Source organism: Staurois parvus, unplaced genomic scaffold (genome assembly GCF_062004578.1).
Source record: "Staurois parvus isolate SC_StPar_1 unplaced genomic scaffold, SC_StPar_1.0 ptg000066l, whole genome shotgun sequence".
Classification (NCBI taxonomy): Eukaryota; Metazoa; Chordata; class Amphibia; order Anura; family Ranidae; genus Staurois; species Staurois parvus.
In genome coordinates, this window is record NW_028317862.1 from 2,175,960 (window position 1) to 2,186,090 (window position 10,131).

Below are 10,131 nucleotides of genomic sequence, written 5' to 3' on the forward strand. Positions count from 1 at the left end.
CGGGGATCGCACACGCTTTCAGTCATTCCGTGACTCCTGTCTGCTCTATTTTGAACTGCAACCACGGACTTTTTTGACAGAATCGGTGAAAGTGGGGTTTGTTATCTCCCTGTTGCAGGGTGAACCCCAAGACTGGGCCCACCGACTAAGGGGAAATAATGACTCCCATCTGGTTACGGTTGACAACTTCTTTAACGCTATGGCCATCTTATACGATGACCCACAACGGGCGGCCTCGGCCGAGGCCACATTATACGCACTCCGACAAGGTCGGCGAGCGGCTGAGGAATACGCCTCTGACTTTAGGCGCTGGATAGGAGACACTCGCTGGAACGAGTTTGCACTTTTGCACCAGTTCCGTATGGGCCTATCTGAGGCTCTGAAAGACGAGCTCGCCCGGGTGGAGGTGCCCGAGACATTAGAGGACTTGATTGCACTCACCATTAAAATTGACCGTAGGCTACTGTAATAAATCACCAATATACAATAAACATCCACCAACAAAATGATATAGATCATGTGCCACCACGTGGCTAACATAAATGAGTCCATGAAAATAAATCACAACCATGTGTTTTCATGCATCTTCAGCAAAAAAAACTTCTCAAACTTCTGTGATATTCCAGTGCTCCTCCACCACCACCACAGATAATTCAGACAGCTATGGCCACCCGCTACTGGTAAGTTCTATTAAGCTTGCTCACTCCCGAGCTTGCCGGGAGTCTTGGGCGATGGCACAGTGCTCTGAGGGAACGGCACAGGTATGTCGTTCCTTCAGAATGCATACGCCGGCTGTCACAAAGAGCGAATATCTCCTAAACATGCACCATTTAGGAGATATTCATTTTATCTACAGGTAAGCTTTATTATAAGCCTGTAGGTAAAAGATACAAAAGTGGGTTTATTTTACCACTTTAAAATGGCAGTTAAAGGTTAATTTTCCACATCTGTGGCTTTTTAATCTGCAATTAGTGTCTGTGTATAAATAGTCAATTAGTTTGTTAGCTTTCATGTGGATGCGGTGAGCAGAGTAGATACTGAGCCATGGGGAGCAGAAAAGAACTTTCAAATGACCTGAGTTAAAAGGTAATGGAAGCCTTGAATATGCTAGTCAGTACTGTTCAATAACTCATTAAGAAGTGGGAAGTTCAGGGACCTCTTGATACCAAGCCAAGATCAGGTAGACCAAGAAAGATTGTAGCCACAACTACCAAAAGAATTGTCCGGGATAGAAAGGAAAACCCACAGGTAACTGCAAGAAAAATACAGGAAAAAGAAAAATACAGGCTGCTCTGGAAAAAGAGACAGTGTGTGGGTGTTTCAAAGGAGCTCAATACAACACTTGAACAAAGATGAGCTGCATGGTCAAGTTGCCAGAAAGGAGCCTTTTCTGTGCCAATGTCACACTTGAAATATGTTTATTTCAAGTGTGTATTTACAGTTGTTGCCAGGCAACAACTTTGAAATGAAAATTTATTTCATTTTGAAAAGGTTCCATAAAACACAGAAAGCACAGAAGAGTTGGTAACGAGGAAGTCTACTATGATTTTTTGTGATACCTTAGATAATAAAGACCATGTTAAGGCCCCTTTCACACCGGATGGATTCTGTTCTGATCAACATGGGATCTGTGAGCTGATTCCCTGCTGATCAGAGAGAGCAGGAGGATGACAGGTCAATGTCCGTTCAGTATCTGCAGAGCAGACACGGGCAGAGCCTGTTCTGCTTTACAGACAGCCAGGAATGAATGGACTCCACGGTCTTTTTACACCCAGCTAGTTTCGATCCGCTTTATTAGCAAGCCTGATTGGACTCGAAGGTTGGTGGGTGTAAACAGACACAAGTCAGCCTCATACTCACTGGGTGATTAGACCCCTGTGCATGAGGCACTGGTGTTTAGCTGTTAGAGCCCTTTCACACTGTTCCGGTGTGGTGTGACCGCAACACAGGAGCAGTGCAACTTATCAATGGGTTTGGTGCGGGTTAGCTGCACTCTCCCATAGAGTTGCATTATGTCACATGGTTTTGGTGCACTTTCTGAAAGAGCACCAAAGTTGCAGCATGCAGGTGTCAGGGATCCCCTCGATCCCTGCCGCGATGGTCCCGGCGCAGGCGCACTGCTCCGCCCTGTGCAGGGACACGGGCACTAGGTCCGGGCCGGCCGCGGCGTTCGAGTTCGCGCATGCGCAGTAGAAGCCGCGGCCGCCCGCTGGGCACCAATGGCAGCGCAGGGCGGGATATTTAAATGTCCCTGAGCTGTCATTTCGTTGCCTTCTGCTCTTACCTGCTTCCTGTGATTCTGAACCTGTGCCTTGTAAGTTATTTGACCCGGATTGTTCTTGACCTGCTGATTTCTCCTGCCCAGACCCTTGCTTTGCCTGACCTCTCTCCCTGGATGCCCCTCATTAGATCTGACCTACTGTTGCTGACCTGGCGTGTGACCCGACGATTCTCTGCCTGCTCCCTTGTACCTTACCGTCCTCTACGTTACCAACTCGGCCTGTCTGACTTCGCACTTGCTCAGCCATCCATCCATCCATCCCATCGGGGTCACCCGACCTCCTCACATCTGGCTCTCTCTGGTTGGAGCCCCTGGCGAACACCCCTACCACTGACAGGTGTGCTCAGTAGTGGCGACCTGGTCCCGGGGTACTACAAGTCCATTCCTACCATCAGGGGCCCTGGTGAACAAGTACCCTGGGGCTTAGACTCCGCGCTCTGGGCACGCCTGACCAGTGGAGTGCTAGTGGTGCCGCTCAGCGGTCCCTCACAGTACCAGAAGGCCATGACTGAGCCTCGAGGAGGACCCTCCCCGATGGAGGAGGTTTGCAGGCACCTGGGTACCCTGACGCAAGCAGTAAACACGTTACAGGACAGATGTTTGCAGATTGAGAATCGGTTTCAGGCCTGCACCATATCTGCTCCTGTTTCACAGGCCCCGGCTCCTGCACCTCCGGTCGCAGCAGCCCACGAGCCGGCTTCTGGGCCTTCCGCATCACTCCCTATGGCGGAACCCCGAGTACCCTTACCCGAGCGCTTCCACGGGGATCGCACACGCTTTCAGTCATTCCGTGACTCCTGTCTGCTCTATTTTGAACTGCAACCACGGACTTTTTTGACAGAATCGGTGAAAGTGGGGTTTGTTATCTCCCTGTTGCAGGGTGAACCCCAAGACTGGGCCCACCGACTAAGGGGAAATAATGACTCCCATGTGGTTACGGTTGACAACTTCTTTAACGCTATGGCCATCTTATACGATGACCCACAACGGGCGGCCTCGGCCGAGGCCACATTATACGCACTCCGACAAGGTCGGCGAGCGGCTGAGGAATACGCCTCTGACTTTAGGCGCTGGATGGGAGACACTCGCTGGAACGAGTTTGCACTTTTGCACCAGTTCCGTATGGGCCTATCTGAGGCTCTGAAAGACGAGCTCGCCTGGGTGGAGGTGCCCGAGACATTAGAGGACTTGATTGCACTCACCATTAAAATTGACCGTAGGCTACGGGAGCGCAGATTGGAGAGGTCTGGTAAGGGTCGCGGAAATACCTGGGGGTCATTCCAAGGATCCAGTCAACATACTAGGCCAAACATCCAGAACCTGCCATCTGAAGATGCTCCCGAACCCATGCAGCTAGGCCTGGCACGGCCTAAACTACCGCCAGAGGAACGCCAGCGCAGACGCTCCCAGAACCTGTGTCTCTACTGTGGTGAAGCTGGTCACATGGTACGTTCCTGCCCGCAGAAACTGAGTAAGTTCACCTCATCTTCTTTATCTATTGGCAATATGAATCCGTCCCAATACTTAGTTGTCCCCCTCTCCTTTCAGCTTTCAGAAAGGACCGTGGAGGTGACGGCCATAGTTGATTCGGGGGCATGCAGCTGTTTTGTGGATATCAATTTTGCTCACCAGCAGGGTATCCCCCTCCGTCCAAAGGAGAAGGGGTTTCACATCTTTTTGGCTGATGGTTCCCGGATAAAGTCGGGTGGTTAACCAGGAGACCCCTTCTATTGTGACTTCCATTGCCGGTCAGCACCGGGAACTCCTCCGCCTGGATGCTATTGCATCACCCCTTTTCCCAGTCATTCTGGGGCTCCCATGGTTGCGGGCCCATAACCCCCAAATTGACTGGGAAACTGGGGTTGTCTCGTTCCCTTCCCCATACTGTCGGGAACTGTGCCGAACTTTGGGCCCGGAGGTCCCCCAGGTCCTCCTGTGCTCTGAAGGGGATGCCAGACTAAAACAAGTGATTCCTGCAGCCTATCATAAGTTTCTTGATGTGTTCAGTGAACGGGGAGCAGATACTCTACCCCCCCACCGCCCATATGACTGTCCTATTGATCTGTTACCCGGTTCTGAAATTCCCTTCGGGGGAATTTTTCCCCTTTCTGAGCTAGAATTAGGGGCCCTGAAGGATTATATTGAGGACAGCCTCCGGAAGGGATTCATCCGTCCCTCCACTTCCCCAGCAGGTGCAGGGATCTTCTTTGTAGAAAAGAAAGACAAGACTTTGAGGCCATGTATTGACTATCGGGAGCTGAATAGGGTCACAATCAAAAATCGTTACCCATTACCACTGGTACCAGAATTATTCCAGAGCTTAAAAGCTGCAGTAGTATTTACCAAGCTGGACTTAAGGGGAGCCTACAACTTGGTTCGCATAAGGGAGGGGGATGAGTGGAAAACGAGCCTTCCGCACCCGTTTCGGCCATTTCGAATACCTGGTCATGCCTTTCGGGTTGTGCAATGCGCCGGCCACCTTCCAGCACTTTGTAAACGACATCTTTAGGGACTTCCTGGATATCTTTGTCATCGTCTACTTAGACGACATTTTGATTTTCTCATCCTCCCTGGGGGAGCACAGGGTACATGTAACAAAGGTATTGGGGCGGTTGCGGCAGCATGGGTTGTACGCTAAAGCAGAGAAATGTTGCTTTGAACAGGCTAGCGTTACATTTCTGGGTCTGATTATCTCCACCACGGGGGTCGCAATGGATCCTCAGAAGGTCTCTGCGATTCTAGATTGGCCTGAACCCACGGACAGGAAAAGCGTCCAACGTTTTATCGGGTTCGCAAACTTCTACCGGAAGTTCATCAAGAACTTCTCGGGTCTGGTCTCCCCCATCACTCAGTTAACCAAGCTTGGGACGCGATTCAGATGGACGCCAGAGGCACAGGAAGCTTTTGAAGCACTAAAGAAGTTATTTACCTCGGCACCCATTCTGGGTCATCCCGACGCCTCCCTGCCCTACATCTTAGAAGTAGATGCGTCAGAAAACGCGGTTGGTTCCATCCTTTCCCAGCGAAAGGGCGCCAAGGAATTACTTCACCCAGTAACATTCTTCTCACGGAAACTTACCCCTGCGGAGAAGAACTACGACATTGGGGATCGAGAACTACTGGCTATCAAGACCGCATTAGAAGAATGGAGGTACCTGCTGGAAGGTGCCTCACATCCCATCCTGATATTCACGGACCACAAGAACCTGGAATATCTGAGGACGGCCAAACGTTTGCGCCCACGACAAGCAAGATGGGCATTGTTTTTCTCGAGGTTCCAGTTCCACATCACATACAGGCCGGGATAAAAAAACACGAAGCCAGACGCGTTGTCACGTATGTACGAGGACGCCAAGGAGATCCCAGTACCTGACACTATTCTGCCTGCGGGAAACTTCTTGGCCCTCCAGACGAACCTTCGCTCCGAGATACTGAGAGCGTCCACAGCAATGTCTACCTCCGATGGGGTGCCCCTCCAGAACAAGGGGGGACTCCTATGGAGGGAGGACCGGATTGTGGTGCCGGAGGAAGCCCGAACCCTAGTCTTGGGACATTGCCATGACCACCCGATGGCAGGACATTTTGGCCCGGTCAAGACCCTGGAACTTCTCCGACGTTCCTTCTGGTGGCCGGACATGGCCAAGGATTGTAAAAGTTACGTGGGCTCCTGTGCCATCTGCCAGCGGAACAAGCCTTCAAGAAATAAGGCGTGGGGCCTGCTACGTCCATTACCCATCCCTGAACGGCCCTGGCAGAAAATCTCTATGGACTTCATAGTCGAGCTTCCACCTTCACTGGACCACACAGCAATTCTCGTGGTCGTGGACCGTTTATCCAAGATGGCCCATTTCATTCCTTTACGGAAGACTCCATCAGCAGTCGAGACGGCGCAAGCTTTTATTCGAGAGGTTGTTAGACTGCATGGGGTCCCCGAAGACATCGTCTCGGACCGAGGGGTGCAGTTTACCTCGAGATTTTGGAGGGCATTGTGCAAAGCCCTGGATATCAAGCTATCCCTTTCCTCGGCATTTCACCCTCAGACCAATGGTCAGACCGAAAGGACCAATCAGACCCTAGAGCAATACTTGCGATGCTACACATCATTCTCTCAGGACGACTGGGTGCCACTTCTCCCTTTGGCGGAATTCGCGTACAACAACGCTTGCCATTCAGCAACAGGGCAGTCCCCGTTCTTCTCCAACTATGGGTTTCACCCTGTCTTCCTCCCGGATTTAGTCCCGGAATGCCCAATTCCAGTGACACAGGATGCACTAACTTTTTTCACTTCAAACAATAAAAAACTACAGGAAGCCATCCGTCAAGCCCAAGAAGACTACAAGAGGGCTTTTAATAGGAAGCGAAGAGGGGATCTGGTGTTGCGGCCCGGAGAGAAGGTTTGGCTGGCTACATCGAACTTGAAGATGCTCTGCCCGCCAAAAAAGTTGGGACCTAAATTTATAGGCCCTTTTTGCATCAAACGGATGGTCAATGAAGTGGCCTATGAACTTGTTCTCCCTGAGACACTCAAGATCCACCCTGTCTTCCACGTGTCCCTGTTGAAGCCGGTAGTCCCTGATGCCTTCCCGGAACGGGAATCCAGGCCCCCGGAGGCCGTAACAGTCGAAGAGGAAGAAGAATTCGAGGTGGAGACAATCCTGAAGTGCCGACGAAGGGGGGCCAGACCCAATTTCTCATCAAGTGGAAGGGCTACGGCCCTGAGGACAATTCGTGGGAACCAGCCCATAATGTCCATGCACCTAGACTTGTCCGGAGGTTTCTTTGTGATCACCCGTGGTGGAGAGATCGGGTGGGCATCCGGAGGTTGCCCGTAGGGGGGGGCAATCTCAGGGATCCCCTCGATCCCTGCCGCGATGGTCCCGGCGCAGGCGCACTGCTCCGCCCTGTGCAGGGACACGGGCACTAGGTCCGGGCTGGCCACGGCGTTCGAGTTCGCGCATGCGCAGTAGAAGCCGCGGCCGCCCGCTGGGCACCAATGGCAGCGCAGGGCGGGATATTTAAATGTCCCTGAGCTGTCATTTCATTGCCTTCTGCTCTTACCTGCTTCCTGTGATTCTGAATCTGTGCCTTGTAAGTTATTTGACCCGGATTGTTCTTGACCTGCTGATTTCTCCTGCCCAGACCCTTGCTTTGCCTGACCTCTCTCCCTGGATGCCCCTCATTAGATCTAACCTACTGTTGCTGACCTGGCGTGTGACCCGACGATTCTCTGCCTGCTCCTTGTACCTTACCGTCCTCTACGTTACCAACTCGGCCTGTCTGACTTCGCACTTGCTCAGCCATCCATCCATCCATCCCATCGGGGTCACCCGACCTCCTCACATCTGGCTCTCTCTGGTTGGAGCCCCTGGCGAACACCCCTACCACTGACAGGTGTGCTCAGTAGTGGCGACCTGGTCCCGGGGTACTACAAGTCCATTCCTACCATCAGGGGCCCTGGTGAACAAGTACCCTGGGGCTTAGACTCCGCGCTCTGGGCACGCCTGACCAGTGGAGTGCTAGTGGTGCCGCTCAGCGGTCCCTCACAGTACCAGAAGGCCATGACTGAGCCTCGAGGAGGACCCTCCCCGATGGAGGAGGTTTGCAGGCACCTGGGTACCCTGACGCAAGCAGTAAACACGTTACAGGACAGATGTTTGCAGATTGAGAATCGGTTTCAGGCCTGCACCATATCTGCTCCTGTTTCACAGGCCCCGGCTCCTGCACCTCCGGTCGCAGCAGCCCACGAGCCGGCTCCTGGGCCTTCCGCATCACTCCCTATGGCGGAACCCCGAGTACCCTTACCCGAGCGCTTCCACGGGGATCGCACACGCTTTCAGTCATTCCGTGACTCCTGTCTGCTCTATTTTGAACTGCAACCACGGACTTTTTTGACAGAATCGGTGAAAGTGGGGTTTGTTATCTCCCTGTTGCAGGGTGAACCCCAAGACTGGGCCCACCGACTAAGGGGAAATAATGACTCCCATCTGGTTACGGTTGACAACTTCTTTAACGCTATGGCCATCTTATACGATGACCCACAACGGGCGGCCTCGGCCGAGGCCACATTATACGCACTCCGACAAGGTCGGCGAGCGGCTGAGGAATACGCCTCTGACTTTAGGCGCTGGATGGGAGACACTCGCTGGAACGAGTTTGCACTTTTGCACCAGTTCCGTATGGGCCTATCTGAGGCTCTGAAAGACGAGCTCGCCCGGGTGGAGGTGCCCGAGACATTAGAGGACTTGATTGCACTCACCATTAAAATTGACCGTAGGCTACGGGAGCGCAGATTGGAGAGGTCTGGTAAGGGTCGCGGAAATACCTGGGGGTCATTCCAAGGTCATTCCAAGGATCCATCCCATCGGGGTCACCCGACCTCCTCACATCTGGCTCTCCCTGGTTGGAGCCCCTGGCGAACACCCCTACCACTGACAGGTGTGCTCAGTAGTGGCGACCTGGTCCCGGGGTACTACAAGTCCATCCCCACCATCAGGGGCCCTGGTGAACAAGTACCCTGGGGCTTAGACTCCGCGCTCTGGGCACGCCTGACCGGTGGAGTGCTAGTGGTGCCGCTCGGCGGTCCCTCACAGCAGGAGTTTTGGTGTGCTTTTGGAGAGCGCACCAAAACCGTGGGACACAATGCAACTGTATGAGAAAGCACAGCTAACCCAAACCAAACCCACGGGAAGGCTGCGCTGCTTCTGCAGTGTGGTCAAACCACACCAGAACAGTGTGAATGGGATCTTCAACACTGGAGCTTCATGCAACAGGGCCAAACACCCAGTGTGCATGAAGCCTATCTATAGTTTTTTCTGTGTGTCTGTGTACGATCATCTCTCAGCATTGGAAGGATAACCTGTTTTGATGCCAGAGATTCCAAGCTTCTACCCTCCTTCCAAAAAAAAAAAAAAAAACACAACAAAAGTACCACCAGACCCATAATATTGTTACCAATGAAGTCTGGAGAGAGAGACACAATTTAAGATTGTTCATATGGCCTACATCCCATCAGTGATCACTCCCGACAATCCTTTGCTCTCTTTTTGCTCGTGGTGTGGCTCCCACCATCCTACTCTGGCATACCGCCTTTGGTCCTGCACTGCCATTACTGCTGGGATCAAGTACTGACATATGATCACGGAGTCACATTCATTGTGCTTCCCAAGGACTCTATGCTCTGGCTCTTTGGGTGTGCCAGGGATCGCGGCGACAAGCGGGTCTGCGCATGCGCAGAACGCCGATCCATTCTAGCCGGCGGGCACTAGGACCTGGGTGGCGGCGGCCACGCATGCGCACTCGCGATCACGGATGCTCGCCTGGCACCAATGACAGGGCAGGGCGCACTATTTAAACCTGCCCTGCACAGACTCTCATTGCCGTATGGTCTATTCATCCTGTGTTCCTGTTCCTGTATACCTGCTGTTGTGACTTGTTGCTGACCCTGCCTGATCCTGACCTCTGCTGACTTCTCCTGCTCTGACCCCTGGCTCGTTTGACTTCTCTCCTGGATATCCCTATTTGATCTGAACTCCTGTTACCGAACCCGACGAGTGACCTGACTACTCTTTTGCCTGCTGCCTTTTACTACACTGACCCCACTGTTACCGATCCTGCCCGTCTGACCACGCTCACTACTCTCCTATCCATCCATCCTGCACGGATCCAGTCGTCCCTGCTCCAGCCTTCCGCCTCTTCACGTCAGGCTCTCTACCTGCATACACCTCTGGCGGATCCCTCTACCACAGGCAGGTGTACTCAGGGGCCGCGACCTGGTCACTGTCATCTCCAAGTCCATCCCCACCATCAGGGGGCCCTGGTGAACAAGCAGACTGGGACTCCGCACTCTGGGG